The sequence below is a fragment of the Lolium perenne genome, chromosome 3, assembly GCF_019359855.2.
Source record: "Lolium perenne isolate Kyuss_39 chromosome 3, Kyuss_2.0, whole genome shotgun sequence".
NCBI lineage: Eukaryota > Viridiplantae > Streptophyta > Magnoliopsida > Poales > Poaceae > Lolium > Lolium perenne.
Window position 1 is genome coordinate 338379821 of NC_067246.2, and position 16634 is coordinate 338396454.

Sequence of the window (16634 nt, forward strand, 5' to 3'; positions counted from 1 at the left end):
TATGAGAGCATTTGTAATATGTTGCGTGAAAGCCAAATTTATAGCACTAGCATTAGGACTTTTAGCAAGTTTTTGCAAGAACTTTATAACTTTAGAGATGTGGCAATCATCAAAATTCAAACCATTATAACCTAAAGCAATGGGATCATCATCCCCAATGTTGGAAAAAATTTCAGCAGTTTTATCACAGGCAGTTTCAGCAGTTTTAGCAGTTTCAGGCAGTTTTTCGCGCTTTGCATTAGAAGTAGAAACATTGCTAACACCAATTCTTTTATTATTAGTAGTAGGAGGTGCAGCAACATGTGTAGCATTAGCATTACTAGTGGTGGTTATAGTCCAAACTTTAGCTATATTATCTTCTTTTTCATTTTCTTCTCTTTCCCACCTAGCACGCAATTCAGCCATTAATCTTATATTCTCATTAATTCTAACTTGGATGGCATTTGCTGTAGTAGTAATTTTATTATGATGATTTTCATTAGGCATAACTTTCGATTTCAAAACATCAACATCAGCAGCAAGACTATCGACTTTAGAAGCAAGTATATCAATTTTCCCAAGCTTTTCTTCAACAGATTTGTTAAAAGCAGTTTGTGTACTAATAAATTCTTTAAGCATGGCTTCAAGTCCAGGGGGTGTGTTCCTATTATTGTTGTAAGAATTCCCATAAGAATTACCATAGCCGTTTCCATTATTATAAGGATTATGCCTATAGTTGTTACTAGAATTGTTCCGGTAAGCATTGTTGTTGAAATTATTATTTTTAATGAAGTTTACATCAACATATTCTTCTTGAGCAACCAATGAAGCTAACGGAACATTATTAGGATCAACATTAGTCCTATCATTCACAAGCATAGACATAATAGCATCAATCTTATCACTCAAGGAAGAGGTTTCTTCGACAGAATTTACCTTCTTACCTTGTGGAGCTCTTTCCGTGTGCCATTCAGAGTAATTGATCATCATATTATCAAGAAGCTTTGTTGCTTCACCAAGAGTGATGGACATAAAGGTACCTCCAGCAGCTGAATCCAATAGGTTCCGCGAAGAAAAATTCAGTCCTGCATAAAAGGTTTGGATGATCATCCAAGTAGTCAGTCCATGGGTTGGGCAATTTTTAACCAAAGATTTCATTCTTTCCCATGCTTGTGCAACATGTTTAGTATCCAATTGTTTAAAATTCATTATGCTACTCCTCAAAGATATAATTTTAGCAGGGGGATAATATCTACCAATAAAAGCATCCTTGCATTTAGTCCATGAATCAATACTATTCTTAGGCAGAGATAGCAACCAATATTTAGCTCTTCCTCTTAATGAGAAAGGGAACAATTTTAATTTTATAATGTCACCATCTACATCTTTATACTTTTGCATTTCACATAGTTCAACAAAATTATTAAGATGGGCAGCAGCATCATCAGAACTAATACCAGAAAATTGCTCTCGCATAACAAGATTTAGTAAAGCAGGTTTAATTTCAAAAAATTCTGCTGTAGTAGCAGGTGGAGCAATAGGTGTGCATAAGAAATCATTATTATTTGTGGTTGTGAAGTCACACAACTTAGTATTTTCAGGAGTACCCATTTTAGCAGTAGTAAATAAAATAAACTAGATAAAGTAAATGCAAGTAACTAATTTTTTTGTGTTTTTGATGTAGCAAACAAGATAGCAAATAAAGTAAAACTAGCAACTAATTTTTTTGTATTTTGATTTAGTGCAGCAAACAAAATAGTAAATAAAACTAAGCAAGACAAAAACAAAGTAAAGAGATTGGGATGTGGAGACTCCCCTTGCAGCGTGTCTTGATCTCCCCGGCAACGGCGCCAGAAAAAGAGCTGTTGACGTGGGAGTTGAAAATCTTTGTGGTGTAACTTTTCTTCGTTCCCCGGAAACGGCGCCAGAAAAAGAGCTTGATACGCGTACAGCACGCGTCCGTTGGGAACCCCAAGAGGAAGGTGTGATGCGTACAGCGGCAAGTTTTCCCTCAGTATGAAACCAAGGTTTATCGAACCAGTAGGAGCCAAGAAGCACGTTGAAGGTTGATGGCAGCGAGATGTAGTGCGGCGCAACACCAGGGATTCCGGCGCCAACGTGGAACCTGCACAACACAAACCAAGTACTTTGCCCCAACGAAACAGTGAGGTTGTCAATCTCACCGGCTTGCTGTAACAAAGGATTAGATGTATAGTGTGGATGATTGTTTGCAGAAAATAGTAGAACAGTATTGCAGTAGATTGTATTTCAGTATAGAGAATTGGACCGGGGTCCACAGTTCACTAGAGGTGTCTCTCCCATAAGATAAGCAGCATGTTGGGTGAACAAATTACAGTTGGGCAATTGACAAATAAAGAGGGCATGACCATGCACATACATATTATGATGAGTATTGTGAGATTTAATTGGGCATTACGACAAAGTACATAGACCGCTATCCAGCATGCATCTATGCCTAAAAAGTCCACCTTCAGGTTATCATCCGAACCCCCTCCAGTATTAAGTTGCTAACAACAGACAATTGCATTAAGTATTGCGCGTAATGTAATCAGTAACTACATCCTCGAACATAGCACCAATGTTTTATCCCTAGTGGCAACAACACATCCATAATCTTAGAGATTTCTGTCACTTCCCCAGATTCACGGAGACATGAACCCACTATCGAGCATAAATACTCCCTCATGGAGTTACAAGCATCTACTTGGCCAGAGCATCTACTAGTAACGGAGAGCATGCAAGATCATAAACAACACATAGATATAAATTGATAATCAACATAACAAGTATTCTCTATTCATCGGATCCCAACAAACACAACATATAGAATTACAGATAGATGATCTTGATCATGTTCGGCAGCTCACAAGACCCGACAATTAAGCACAATGAGGAGAAGACAACCATCTAGCTACTGCTATGGACCCATAGTCCAGGGGTAGACTACTCACACATCACTCCGGAGGCGACCATGGCGGCGTAGAGTCCTCCAGGAGATGATTCCCCTCTCCGGCAGGGTGCCGGAGGCGATCTCCTGAAGCCCCCGAGATGGGATTGGCGGCGGCGTCTCTGGAAGGATTTCCGTATCGTGGCTCTCGGTACTGGGGGTTTCGCGATGAAGGCTATTTGTAGGCGGAAGGGCAGGTCGAGGGGCGTCACGAGGGGCCCACACCACAGGTCGGCGCGGCCAGGGCTTGGGCCGCGCCGCCCTGTGGTTTGGCCACCTCGTGGCCCCACTTCGTCTCCTCTTCGGTCTTCTGGAAGCTTCGTGGCAAAATAGGACCCTGGGCGTTGATTTCGTCCAATTCCGAGAATATTTCCTTACTAGGATTTCTGAAACCAAAAACAGCAGAAAACAGCAACTGGCACTTCGGCATCTTGTTAATAGGTTAGTTCCAGAAAATGCACGAATATGACATAAAGTGTGCATAAAACATGTAGATATCATCAATAATGTGGCATGGAACATAAGAAATTATCGATACGTCGGAGACGTATCACTTGTTTTCTGATGATATCAAGAAGCATACTTATTTTGTTGCTAAATTTTTTCCTTTCCCATTAAAGGATGATGCTAAAACTTGGTATAATAGTTTGCCTCCTGATTCTATTGATAGTCCAACTGGTTTGCTTGATGTTTTCTTTCGAAAATACTTTCCTGCTAGTGCTCAACATATCGCTTTGCAGAAAATTTATAGTTTTGACCAGGAAGATGGAGAGAAATTGCCTAAAAGCTTGGGCAAGGTTTTGCTCTCTTATCAGAGCTCGGCCTGGACATGATCTGGAAAAGCATGACTTACTTGATATATTTTATAGTGGGCTAACCATAGAGTCTAGGGCATACCTGGATAGTTGTGCTGGTTGTGTTTTCAGGAAAAGAACTACAGACGAAGTTGAAGAATTAATGGCTAGAATAAGCCGAAATCATGATGATTGGACTACACCTGAACCAACCCCAACACCAATATTGAAGAAGAGGGGTATGATTAAATTAAATGATAAAGATATGAGGGAAGCCAAGAAATCTCTTAAGGAGAAAGGTATTAAATCTGAAGATGTGAAGAATTTACCTCCCATAGAAGATTTATGTAAGATAACTCCCCCTTCATCCATGATTGAGGTACATTCTCTTCAACGCTTTGGTAAGGAAGATATTCCTTACTCAAAACCTCTTGATCAATGTTTAGATGAGTTTGATAATTATGTTGTTAAGCAAGACAATTTTAATATGAGAGTAGAGAATCATTTAATGGAATATTCTCAAGCTATTAGTAAATTGCATGATATTATGGAGAGAACCTCCAATGATGTTAAGATGCTTGTTAAACATTTTCATATGGTTCAAACTCCAATTGATCAACTCACTAAAGTGCAAAATGACTTGTTAAAAAATACTTCTAAAGAAAAACATGCTTATGAAGTAACAACTAGATGTGGTGTTTCTACTCAGGATCCTCTATATCCTGAGGGGCATCCCAAAAGAGTTGAACAAGATTATCCAAAAACTAAAGAAACTAGTGCCCTTCTAAGAAAAAGAAGAAGAAACATAAAACTGTTGTAGAATCCTCTGAGCCTGTTAATGATCCTAATAGTATTTCTATTTCTGATGTTGAAACTGAAAGTGGTAATGAACATGATAAAGATAATGATAAGAATGATGCTTCTGATAAAGAAGAGGTTGAAGATGAACCTGAAAAGCATGCTAAAAATAAAAAGTATACTAAAGAAGATTTTATTGCTAAGAAACATGGTAAGGAAAGAGAACCTTGGGTTCAAAATCAAATGCCTTTTCCTGTTAAGGAACTAAAATCAAAGGAGGAAGAACACTATAATAAACTTTGTGATTGGATGAAATCCCTTAGACTGATGCTATTAAATTGCCTCCTTATTCAAAGTATATGAAAGATATTGTCTCTAACAAAAGGAAAATTCCAAATGAGGATATTTCCACTATGCTTGCTAATTACTCTTTCAATCGCAAAGTTCCAAAGAAGCTGGGAGACCCAGGTATACCGACTATCCCTTGTTCCATCAAGAATAATTATGTTTGAACTGCTCTATGTGATTTGGGAGCAGGAGTTAGTGTTATGCCTTTTTCTCTTTACAAGAAACTTTATTTAGATAAGTTGATACCAACTGATATATCTTTGCAAATGGCTGATAAATCTACTTCTATTCCTGTTGATATATGCGAGGATGTTCCTGTTCAAGTTACTAATAATTGCTTAATATTAACTGATTTTGTTGTGTTGGAAATGCCTGAAGATGATAATATGTCTATTATTCTTGGAAGACCTTTTCTTAACACTGCAGGGGCTGTTATTGATTGCAATAAAGGAAAAGTTACTTTCAATGTTGATGACAAGGAGTATACTGTTTATTTTCCCAAGAGGATTGATAAAGTATATGGAGTTAATACAATTTCTAATTTGAGAACTATCAAAGTGGGAGTTATTGATTTTCCTATATATGAGCCTAAACAAGGATATCAAAATATTATGATTGGATTCATATCAATACAATATAAGGTAACATGATTGATTTGAGGTTTATTTCTTCTTATGTCATGTAAAATTTATTTGGTGGCAAGACTTGATCAACCTTGTTAACAAGTACATTTTATATGCATGGAAGAGCTAAACAACATTTCTTTCTTTCTCCACACTGGTTTATTTTCTAAAGTACTACTTGTTTTGCAAGATGCTTTAGTTGTTTAGAGGTTTGAAAATCTTTTTCTGCCCTGTAATAGTTACTTCAACACCCAGAAATGTGCATTTTTCAAAGTTTTCAAAAATTTACAAAAATTATACCGTTGGTCCTATTTTTCAAAATGCAACCTGGGAGTGCCTGGGGCTGACTAGTGGGGCACCCCAGGGCTGCACCCCATGTGCCGGCGCGGCCAGCAAGGGGGCGCGCCACCCTGTGGTGAGGGCCCCTCCTGGCCCCACTCATTCATCCCTTCCACTCATTCCACTCTCTCTCCCGAAAAAACTCATACCAGTTTTCTCTCACTCGCATTTTCGCCCAAGAGCTCAGGATTTCTCGATCTCTTTGCTCAGCCCAGATTTATGTCTGCAATTTGGCACATTTGCTCTCCGGTATGTGACTCCTCCGATTATCCAAATAGAATTTTGTTTGGTTGAGTATATCTTGAGTATTTTGCTGCTGTAGGTGACATGTTAAGTGAGCTTGCATGCTTGTTCTAAGTTGTAAAAATTAGTTTTGATGCATGTTTAGTACGCTACCAAGTTCCTATAGTAGTTTCCCTCATTTATATGTCTCAAAATCAACTTTTATAATGATTGTTGAAAAATTTCAGAAAAGGAAGATGCATAACCACACCTTTGGAGAAGTGTTCGAAAGGGATACGACAAGAGCGGGAAGGCCCTCAAGGGAAGCCACTCGCGTTAGGCGATCCTATGATGAGGATGTCATTGCACCTAGCTTTGAAGCTGAAGAGGATAATGGAGTTCCTAATGCTTCATCCTTTCCATGCTTTGACTTTTTGCGTAATGCAGGGCTACTTGATGACTTCTTGTTCCTCATCAATAATGTGGGTTTATCTACCTATATGGAAGATGCGAGTGATCAATTTTACAGGCTAACTAAAATCTTTGTTGAAAGCTTTAAATTCAACAACTCAGCCTTCTCACCATCAGTTAAATTTAGGATTTATGACATGCCTATTACTATGAAGTTGAAGGATTTTTGTGCTGCATTGGATATTACACCTGTAGGTACAGCGAAGAAGATCGAGAACCATCCCAAAGCTTTGACGGAACTCTACCGAGAAGTTACCAACCATGATGACCGTACCATTCAGCACGGCAAGATAAGAAACATTCAGCTCCCTGCCATTAGATATTTCGCTTACTATCTTGCTACTAGCATTCTTGGTAGGGAGAACACTATCAACATTTCTAGTTATCATCTTGCTTTTCTGGTTGCTGCACTTACTGGAAGTACACCTTATCATCTTGGTGCTCTCATTGCTCGTCGCTTAGCTAGTAAGGGACCTATTTATGGAGGAATTGTTTCCTCACGTATTGTTGCATATCTAGGTCTCCCTGTTGATCCTAGTGATGAGAAACTAACTCCTATTAAGCTTGATATTGCTGCTATGAAGTATCACCAATTTGTCACAACTTACTCTAACTTAGAAAATATTGTCTATAGAATGTTGTTTATTGACGGGGATGAGAGGGAAATCCCTTTGCCGCAGACCGATTTGTTCAGTGTTCGCAGGAAGCCGTGGTCGCGCTCTAAGGAGGAGGTAGATGAGGAGCTGAGGATACGTGGTTTCCACTAGCAGCATGACTCCGAGGATGCCGAGCCCTCCGACGGGTACATCGTCACGTATCCTGGTGCGTCTTCCAGCACATACCAAGGGCAGGATCCTTCCTCATCATACTAAGGAGGTGCCACCTCATGGACACCGTGGGATTGATCTCCACTTAGGCCAAAAACCTAAGCTTGGGGGGAGGTATGCCGGCATCACTCATTCATTGCATATTACAATTGGCGGATATTTGTACATACTTGTTTCACTTCTTATGGTTGCCTCTAATATGAGGAAGATGATATTTGGGGAAGTGCTGTCTAAAAACAGATTCTGGACTGATACTAAAAAAATTCCTAAAACTAGCCAGAACATTATTTTAAGAAGCCAAATTTTGTGCGTGTTCCCCAGGTTATTATCTAACTTTCATTAGTTGAGCACTTTTCGAGTTGAACAGCGGAAGATTTTCGTAAAAAATGATTGCTGTACTGCTGTCAAGTTTGACGGATTTCTGCTACTTTGTGTTTATGTGACTCTTTTAGCTTTCTTTCTCTTGTTTTTGCTTTGTTTCTTTCCTAAAACACAAAAAGACCAAAAATATTTCTGTTGTTTCTCTTTATCATTTGTGTATTTTGGTTTCTTGTTCCTATTTTGCTTTATTTGCTATCGTTGGTTTGCTATGAGAAAATCCAAAAAGATTTTGTTTTGTTTGCCTGTTTCCTTTCGTTTTTGTTTCCAATTCGAAAACACCAAAAATATTTGTTGTTCTTCTTTGGTTTTGTAAATTTTATTATAGAGTTCAGCGGTCTCCGGTGGTTGGAGCTTGGTTTTCATTTCATATTATTCAAGCTACACAAGTGAAAGGCAATAATGACGATCTACGACAACTCGACTGTGGTGAGAGGCTGGTATGAACTCTATTTGTTTTCATTTTTGTACATATACTCATCCATATGAGCATGCTTAGTTGGTTCATGTGAGGTATATGTCATTTAATGAAAGTCTAGTAGTTCATGATCTCTCATGTTTAGCTCCAATTTATTAATATGAGTAGCATGTCATAAATATTTGCTTGCATTGTTTTATTCATAGATAGGTATGATATTGTGGTATCCTCCTCTGAATAATTCATTTGAATCGACTTGGCACATGCTCACGCATGCATATTACTGAACAAAAGTCAATTAAGCCTCGATGATTTACTTTGCCTCAGAGTTCTTGTATCACTTTTATGCCTCCGTTAATTTATTTTGTCGCAAGCATGATTATGACAGTTATTGCTCTCTTGGTTGTCGCTTCCCAGTCTATTGCTAGCCTTCACTTGTACTGAGCGGGAATGCTGCACGTGCTTCCAAATCCCTGAAAACCAAGTTATTCCAAAAGTGTCCACCATAAATACCTACGCATGGCATTTCAAACCATTCCAAGTAAATTCTCATGTGCTACCTTTAAACCTTCAAAATACTTCTCAATTTGTGTCGATGTTTTATAGCTCATGAGGAAGTATGTGGTGTTTTATCTTTTAACCTTGTCATTTACTCCTGACAGACTTTCATCAATGGACTAGTGGCACATCCGCTTATCCAATAATTTTGCAAAAAGAGTTGGCAACGGGGTTCCCAGCCCCAATTAATTAACTTTCATCAATAATTCTCTTCACATGTTTTGCCCCGATTTATCAGTAAGTGTTGGCGTCCGAAACCCACTGGCGAGCTACGGCTGGCAACACGAAGAGCCGGGAACAACCTTAGGGCTGCGGCTGGCCCTGGTCCCTCCGAGCGACGGCCCGCAAAGCTCCTGGTACACACGTCCCGATGCTGGTGCAAGGGCGTGCCACCTGATCTATACCTGATCAGGAAGGTAATGGATTTGCTTCACTTAGTTTCCTGCAGGGCATACACGTAAACATTAAATACGAGCCTCGATCGGCTCTCAGGTTGTCCTGTGAATCGGCTCAAGGAGCCGATCCACCCATGACTCGTATGGGGTTTACGATTGCATGGTGGTCCTGCTTGATCAGAACAAAGCTAAAACGACCTACGACGATCTAGGGTTTTCACCGCATAATCGGAACATCCTACTCGTGATTGAGCCTGGCAGCCACGCACAGTGATCATAAACCGACCCTAGACAAGGCCTAAAAACCAACATTAAGTTGATCCCCGGAACATCTTGTCTAGGGTTAGCAAACTACACCCTACGTGCCACTGGATCATTCAACCCGTTTGTAAGGCCTAACTATGCAGATATTAAACTAATCCTTGATGAATCAAGGAGCGATCATAACGGATCGGATCTACTAAACAATGATCAAGCAAGATGCCGCCCTTACACCTAAGAAAGGTGTAAGGACGGCTAGACGTCTAAGGGTTGCATGGACGAAAACATGTAGCACGGTAAAGCAATGCTAACCCTAACACATCTATGATAACTACGTTGCTCGCCATCAAAAAGGCTTCAGTACGAGCAACGCATGGATAACGAATAAATGTATACTGCCTAGATCGCAAGATGCGATCTAGGCAGCATGATGCTTACCCGGAAGAAACCCTCGAAACAAGGGGTCGGCAATGCGCCAAGATTGGTTTGTGATGAACGTGATTGTTGTTTTTCTTGATAACCCTAGATACATATTTATAGTCCGTAGACTTTCTAACGTGGGAATAATCCCAACCGTGCACGAGCCAAACTCTAACTAACCGACACGTATCCTATCATATTTACAGATACAAGGGCAAACTAGCCCAAACTTCGTGTACAAGGCCGGTTCGCGTATTCTTCCATGTATATTTCTTCAAGCCCAATCTTGATCGCGGCCCACCTCTGACTCGGTCAAATTCTGGTGATAACACATGCCCCCCTGGTTTTGGAATTGATAATTCCAAAATCACTCTGCCTTTTCTTCGTCGGGTCATGTCGTGGCAGAGCAAAACCGTCGCAGTATCCTTCATCATGATGCCCTGCCTTCTCAACTTCTCCGCGTGATTTGACCGTTGTTTTCTTTTTTTCTTTGGGCACCACCTCCTCGGAAACTGCTGTGGCATTGAATCTCCACTATATCCCCTTTATTTAACTACACCGAACAGTTCGCCTCTTCATCCCCTTGCACTGTTCTGGCTATCGGCACCCAAAAATTCCCAATCCAGAGCAATGGCTTCCTCCTCTTCCTCCTCCGCCTCATCAGATCTCTCCTCCCAGTCCTTCTCCTCTTCGTCCTCCTCCAGCTCGTCGGTATTCTTCGATTCTTCCTCATCCCGTGAGCCGATGCCGGAGTGGGACCCGGTGGCTGCTCAGATGAGGGCGCACAATAGGCGCGCCCCAGAAGAGTGGGACCAGGAGGACCACGCCTCCTCCGTTTGGTCCGAGGACGACAAGTCCTTGACCAGCGGAGACGAAGAGCTCCAGTTCCTCGCCGACGGGGAACTGGAACCGGAGAGCGAGGATGACTCGTTCTCCTGGGACGGGTACACCTTCTCCGAGGAAGAGGAGGAGGAAGACGACGACACCGACTCCCTCGAGGATTACCCGCCGGCGAAGCGGTTCCGCGCCGGGTCAGACGACGATGACGACGACGACGACGACGTCGACGATGAGGATGATGAGGCCCCCCCTGGGGGCCGCTGGAGCAGTGACGAGGAGCCCGCCGGCAGCAGCGCCGACGAGAGCTCCGACGACGACGAGGGCAGCAACGGCCCGTAGACTAGGACCTAGTAGCATAGGCCTAGCAGTAGTAGATCGGCCAATAGGCCTTTCTTTTGTTCTTCCTTTCTTGAGCAATCAGCTCTTTCTTTGTAAGAAACCCTTTATTAATGAAGAAACATTCCCCAATTAATTTTGCTTCCTTGTCGATTTTGCCGATTGTCAAATGAAGTCAATGCACAAAGAACCGATGGCAGGGCATCGGCTTATGCCATAAACATGCTTTAAGGCCATAAAAGCTGCCTACTCACACGGTCAACAAATCCAATTCGTGTCCACGCCATCTCCTGGTCTCAAACGCACGGATTCAGCAAAATCCACAGGAAAATCACCTCAGATGCCATGAACTCTGGCATGAAACCGATCTGTTAATCCGCTTCATTGAGTTTTGTTCCTCTAGAGTCGATGGCTACACATCGGCTTTTTCGTTATTCTAAAGTTGATGTCCATGCATCGGCTGTACTGATATCTATATTTCTCAAGTCGATGCCTGCGCATCGGCTATGATTTGCATAAAAAATCTATTTTTTTACTGGCCGATTTCTTGAATCGGCCCCCATTTTACTGGTCATCCCACATGCTTGGGAAATATTTCTTGAGATGCTGACCATTGACAGCTACTGGGAACTTAGCGCCGTCCAGCTGCTCCAGCATGTATGCATTACCCTTCAAGGCTTGAACGACTTTGTATGGACCGTGCCAATTAGGAGACCATTTGCCATATGCTTTATCCTTGGTTCCTAATGGCAACACGGCTTCCCACACTAGATCACCAACTTGGAACTCCTTTGGTCTCACCTTCTTGTTGTATGCACGAGCCACCCTGGCTTTATTCTCTTTAATCTTTTGTGGGCCGTCGCTCGGAGGGACCAGGGCCAGCCGCAGCCCTAAGGTTGTTCCCGGCTCTTCGTGTTGCCAGCCGTAGCTCGCCGGTGGGTTTCGGACGCCAACACATTTGCTTCGCTTAGTTTCCTGCAGGGCATACACGTAAACATTAAATACGAGCCTCGATCGGCTCTCAGGTTGTCCTGTGAATCGGCTCAAGGAGCCGATCCACCCATGACTCGTATGGGGTTTACGATTGCATGGTGGTCCTGCTTGATCAGAACAAAGCTAAAACGACCTACGACGATCTAGGGTTTTCACCGCATAATCGGAACATCCTACTCGTGATTGAGCCTGGCAGCCATGCACAGTGATCATAAACCGACCCTAGACAAGGCCTAAAAACCAACATTAATTTGATCCCCGGAACATCTTGTCTAGGGTTAGCAAACTACACCCTACGTGCCACTGGATCATTCAACCCGTTTGTAAGGCCTAACTATGCAGATATTAAACTAATCCTTGATGAATCAAGGAGCGATCATAACAGATCGGATCTACTAAACAATGATCAAGCAAGATGCCGCCCTTACACCTAAGAAAGGTGTAAGGACGGCTAGACGTCTAAGGGTTGCATGGACGAAAACATGTAGCACGGTAAAGCAATGCTAACCCTAACACATCTATGATAACTACGTTGCTCGCCATCAAAAAGACTTCAGTACGAGCAACGCATGGATAACTAATAAACGTATACTGCCTAGATCGCAAGATGCGATCTAGGCAGCATGATGCTTACCCGGAAGAAACCCTCGAAACAAGGGGTCGGCGATGCGCCAAGATTGGTTTGTGATGAACGTGATTGTTGTTTTTCTTGATAACCCTAGATACATATTTATAGTCTGTAGACTTTCTAACGTGGGAATAATCCCAACCGTGCACGAGCCAAACTCTAACTAACCGACACGTATCCTATCATATTTACAGATACAAGGGCAAACTAGCCCAAACTTCGTGTACAAGGCCGTTTCGCGTATTCTTCCATGTATATTTCTTCAAGCCCAATCTTGATCGCGGCCCACCTCTGACTCGGTCAAATTCTGGTGATAACACATGCCCCCCCTGGTTTTGGAATTGATAATTCCAAAATCACTCTGCTTTTTCTTCGTCGGGTCATGTCGTGGCAGAGCAAAACCGTCGCAGTATCCTTCATCATGATGCCCTGCCTTCTCAACTTCTCCGCGTGATTTGACCGTTGTTTTCTTTTTTTCTTTGGGCACCACCTCCTCGGAAACTGCTGTGGCATTGAATCTCCACTATATCCCCTTTATTTAACTGCGCCGAACAGTTCGCCTCTTCATCCCCTTGCTCTGTTCTGGCTATCGGCACCCAAAAATTCCCAATCCAGAGCAATGGCTTCCTCCTCTTCCTCCTCCGCCTCATCGGATCTCTCCTCCCAGTCCTTCTCCTCTTCGTCCTCCTCCAGCTCGTCGGTATTCTTCGATTCTTCCTCATCCCGTGAGCCGACGCCGGAGTGGGACCCGGTGGCTGCTCAGATGAGGGCGCACAACAGGCGCGCCCCAGAAGAGTGGGACCAGGAGGACCACGCCTCCTCCGTTTGGTCCGAGGACGACAAGTCCTTGACCAGCGGAGACGAAGAGCTCCAGTTCCTCGCCGACGGGGAACTGGAACCGGAGAGCGAGGATGACTCGTTCTCCTGGGACGGGTACACCTTCTCCGAGGAAGAGGAGGAGGAAGACGACGACACCGACTCCCTCGAGGATTACCCGCCGGCGAAGCGGTTCCGCGCCGGGTCAGACGACGATGACGACGACGACGACGATGACGACGACGACGACGACGTCGACGATGAGGATGATGAGGCCCCCCCTGGGGGCCGCTGGAGTAGTGACGAGGAGCCCGCCGGCAGCAGCGCCGACGAGAGCTCCGACGACGACGAGGGCAGCAACGGCCCGTAGACTAGGACCTAGTAGCATAGGCCTAGCAGTAGTAGATCGGCCAATAGGCCTTTCTTTTGTTCTTCCTTCCTTGAGCAATCGGTTCTTTCTTTGTAAGAAACCCTTTATTAATGAAGAAACATTCCCCAATTAATTTTGCTTCCTTGTCGATTTTGCCGATTGTCAAATGAAGTCAATGCACAAAGAACCGATGGCAGGGCATCGGCTTATGCCATAAACATGCTTTAAGGCCATAAAAGCTGCCTACTCACACGGTCAACAAATCCAATTCATGTCCACGCCATCTCCTGGTCTCAAACGCACGGATTCAGCAAAATCCACAGGAAAATCACCTCAGATGCCATGAACTCTGGCATGAAACCGATCTGTTAATCCGCTTCATTGAGTTTTGTTCCTCTAGAGTCGATGGCTACACATCGGCTTTTTCGTTATTCTAAAGTCGATGTCCATGCATCGGCTGTACTGATATCTATATTTCTCAAGTCGATGCCTGCGCATCGGCTATGATTTGCATAAAAAATCTATTTTTTTACTGGCCGATTTCTTGAATCGGCCCCCATTTTACTGGTCATCCCACATGCTTGGGAAATATTTCTTGAGATGCTGACCATTGACAGCTACTGGGAACTTAGCGCCGTCCAGCTGCTCCAGCATGTATGCATTACCCTTCAAGGCTTGAACGACTTTGTATGGACCGTGCCAATTAGGAGACCATTTGCCATATGCTTTATCCTTGGTTCCTAATGGCAACACGGCTTCCCACACTAGATCACCAACTTGGAACTCCTTTGGTCTCACCTTCTTGTTGTATGCACGAGCCACCCTGGCTTTATTCTCTTTAATCTTTTCCAACGACCAAAGTCTAAGTTCCGTTGCATCCTCAATAGTGTCACTCATCAAAGCTGCATATTCTTCAGCTGTTAGATCATTCTGAAACGTGACACGTCTTGATCCAGCCGTAATTTCCCAAGACAATACGGCTTCCTGCCCATAGACAAGCTGGTAAGGCGAAGTCTTTATGGCTCCATGGCATGACATGCGGTAGGCCCACAAAGCTTCTGACAGTGTTTCATGCCACACCCTAGGGTTCTCGTCAATCTTCCTCTTGATCACCTTGATCAGGCTCTGATTAGATGATACGTCCAAAACGTATCTACTTTCCCGAACACTTTTGCTATTGTTTTGCCTCTAATTTGTGTATTTTGGATGCAACTAACACGGACTAACGCTGTTTTCAGCAGAACTGTTCTGGTGTCTCGTTTTTGTGCAGAAATCCAACTTTCGGGAAAATCCTCGGAATTTATGCAGAAGGCCCTATTTTCCCAGAATAATGACGGAGCCAGAAGGACAATTAAGGTGGAGGCCCGAGGGCCCCACACCATAGGGCGGCGCGGCCCAGGGGGGGCCCGCGCGGCCCTGTGGTGTGGCCCCCTCGGCCGGCCTCCGACGCCCTCCTTCGGACTACTTATTGGCCTCGACCTAAAAACGCACGGAGAGAAGTCGAAGTCGCCAGAAACCCTCCAGAACGCCGCCACATCGCGAAACTCCGTCGCGGGAGCCAGAAGTCTCCGTTCTGGCACTCCGCCGGGATGGGGAATTGAAGGAGATCATCGCCGCCATCACCGCCAACACCTCTACATCAACCAGCCATGTTTCCCCCATCCATGTGTGAGTAATTCCCCCGCTGTAGGCCGAAGGGGATGGTAGGGATTGGATGAGATTGGTCATGTAATAGCATAAGATTGTTAGGGCATAGTGCCTAGTGTCCGTAATTGGTACTTTGATGATATTGTTGCAACTTGTTATGCTTAATGCTTGTCACTAGGGCCCGAGTGCCATGATCTCAGATCTGAACATGTTATTGTTTCATCATGATATTCATTGTTTATGGTCTTACCTATAAGTTGTATACACATGTCGCTGTCCGGAACCGGTGGCCCCGAAGTGACAGAAATCGGGACAACCGGAGGGAATGGTAGTGATGTGAGGATCACATGTGTTCACGGAGTGTTAATGCTTTGCTCCGGTACTATATTAAAAGGAGTACCTTAATATCCAGTAGTTTCCCTTGAGGCCCGGCTGCCACCGGCTGGTAGGACAAAAGATGTTGTGCAAGTTTCTCATTGCGAGCACGCACGACTATATATGGAACACATGCCTATTGATTGCTTTGTACTTGGACACCGTTTTATTATTATCTGCAAATGCCCTGCTATGATTGTTACATGAGTTTCTCTCATCCATGCAACGCCCGTCATCCGTCCCCGTGCCTACAGTATTTTAATCCTGCTGTTTACTAAAATCGCATCTTTCTTGTCTCGTTACTCGTCTGCTGTTATTTCACTACTCATCGCTATAAAGCACATTACCTCGATAAACTCTTGCGAGCAAGTCTGTTTCCAGGTGCAGCTGAATTGACAACTCCGCTGTTAAGGCTTCCAAGTGTTCTTTGTCTCCCCTTGTGTCGAATCAATAAATTGGGTTTTACTTCCCTCGTAGACTGTTGCGATCCCCTATACTTGTGGGTCATCAAGACTATTTTCTGGCGCCGTTGCCGGGGAGCATAGCTTTATTTGGAAGTTCACTTGGATTAATATTGTTCGCTGCAAATTCTCCATCATGGGTAAACCTCGCGATACTAAGATCGCCATATTACCATCCACTACAAGAAAAGGTACAATTCTGAATACCTCTGCTGCTCTTGATTCACCATCTGTGATTGATAAACTTGTTTCACCGCCGCATGCTTCACATGCGGGTACTTCTGCTGAATCTGAAAACTCTCATAATATTGATAATATTTCTGCTGTGCTTGATGATAGTGGTTCATTGGGATCTTTTCTAGATGCTAC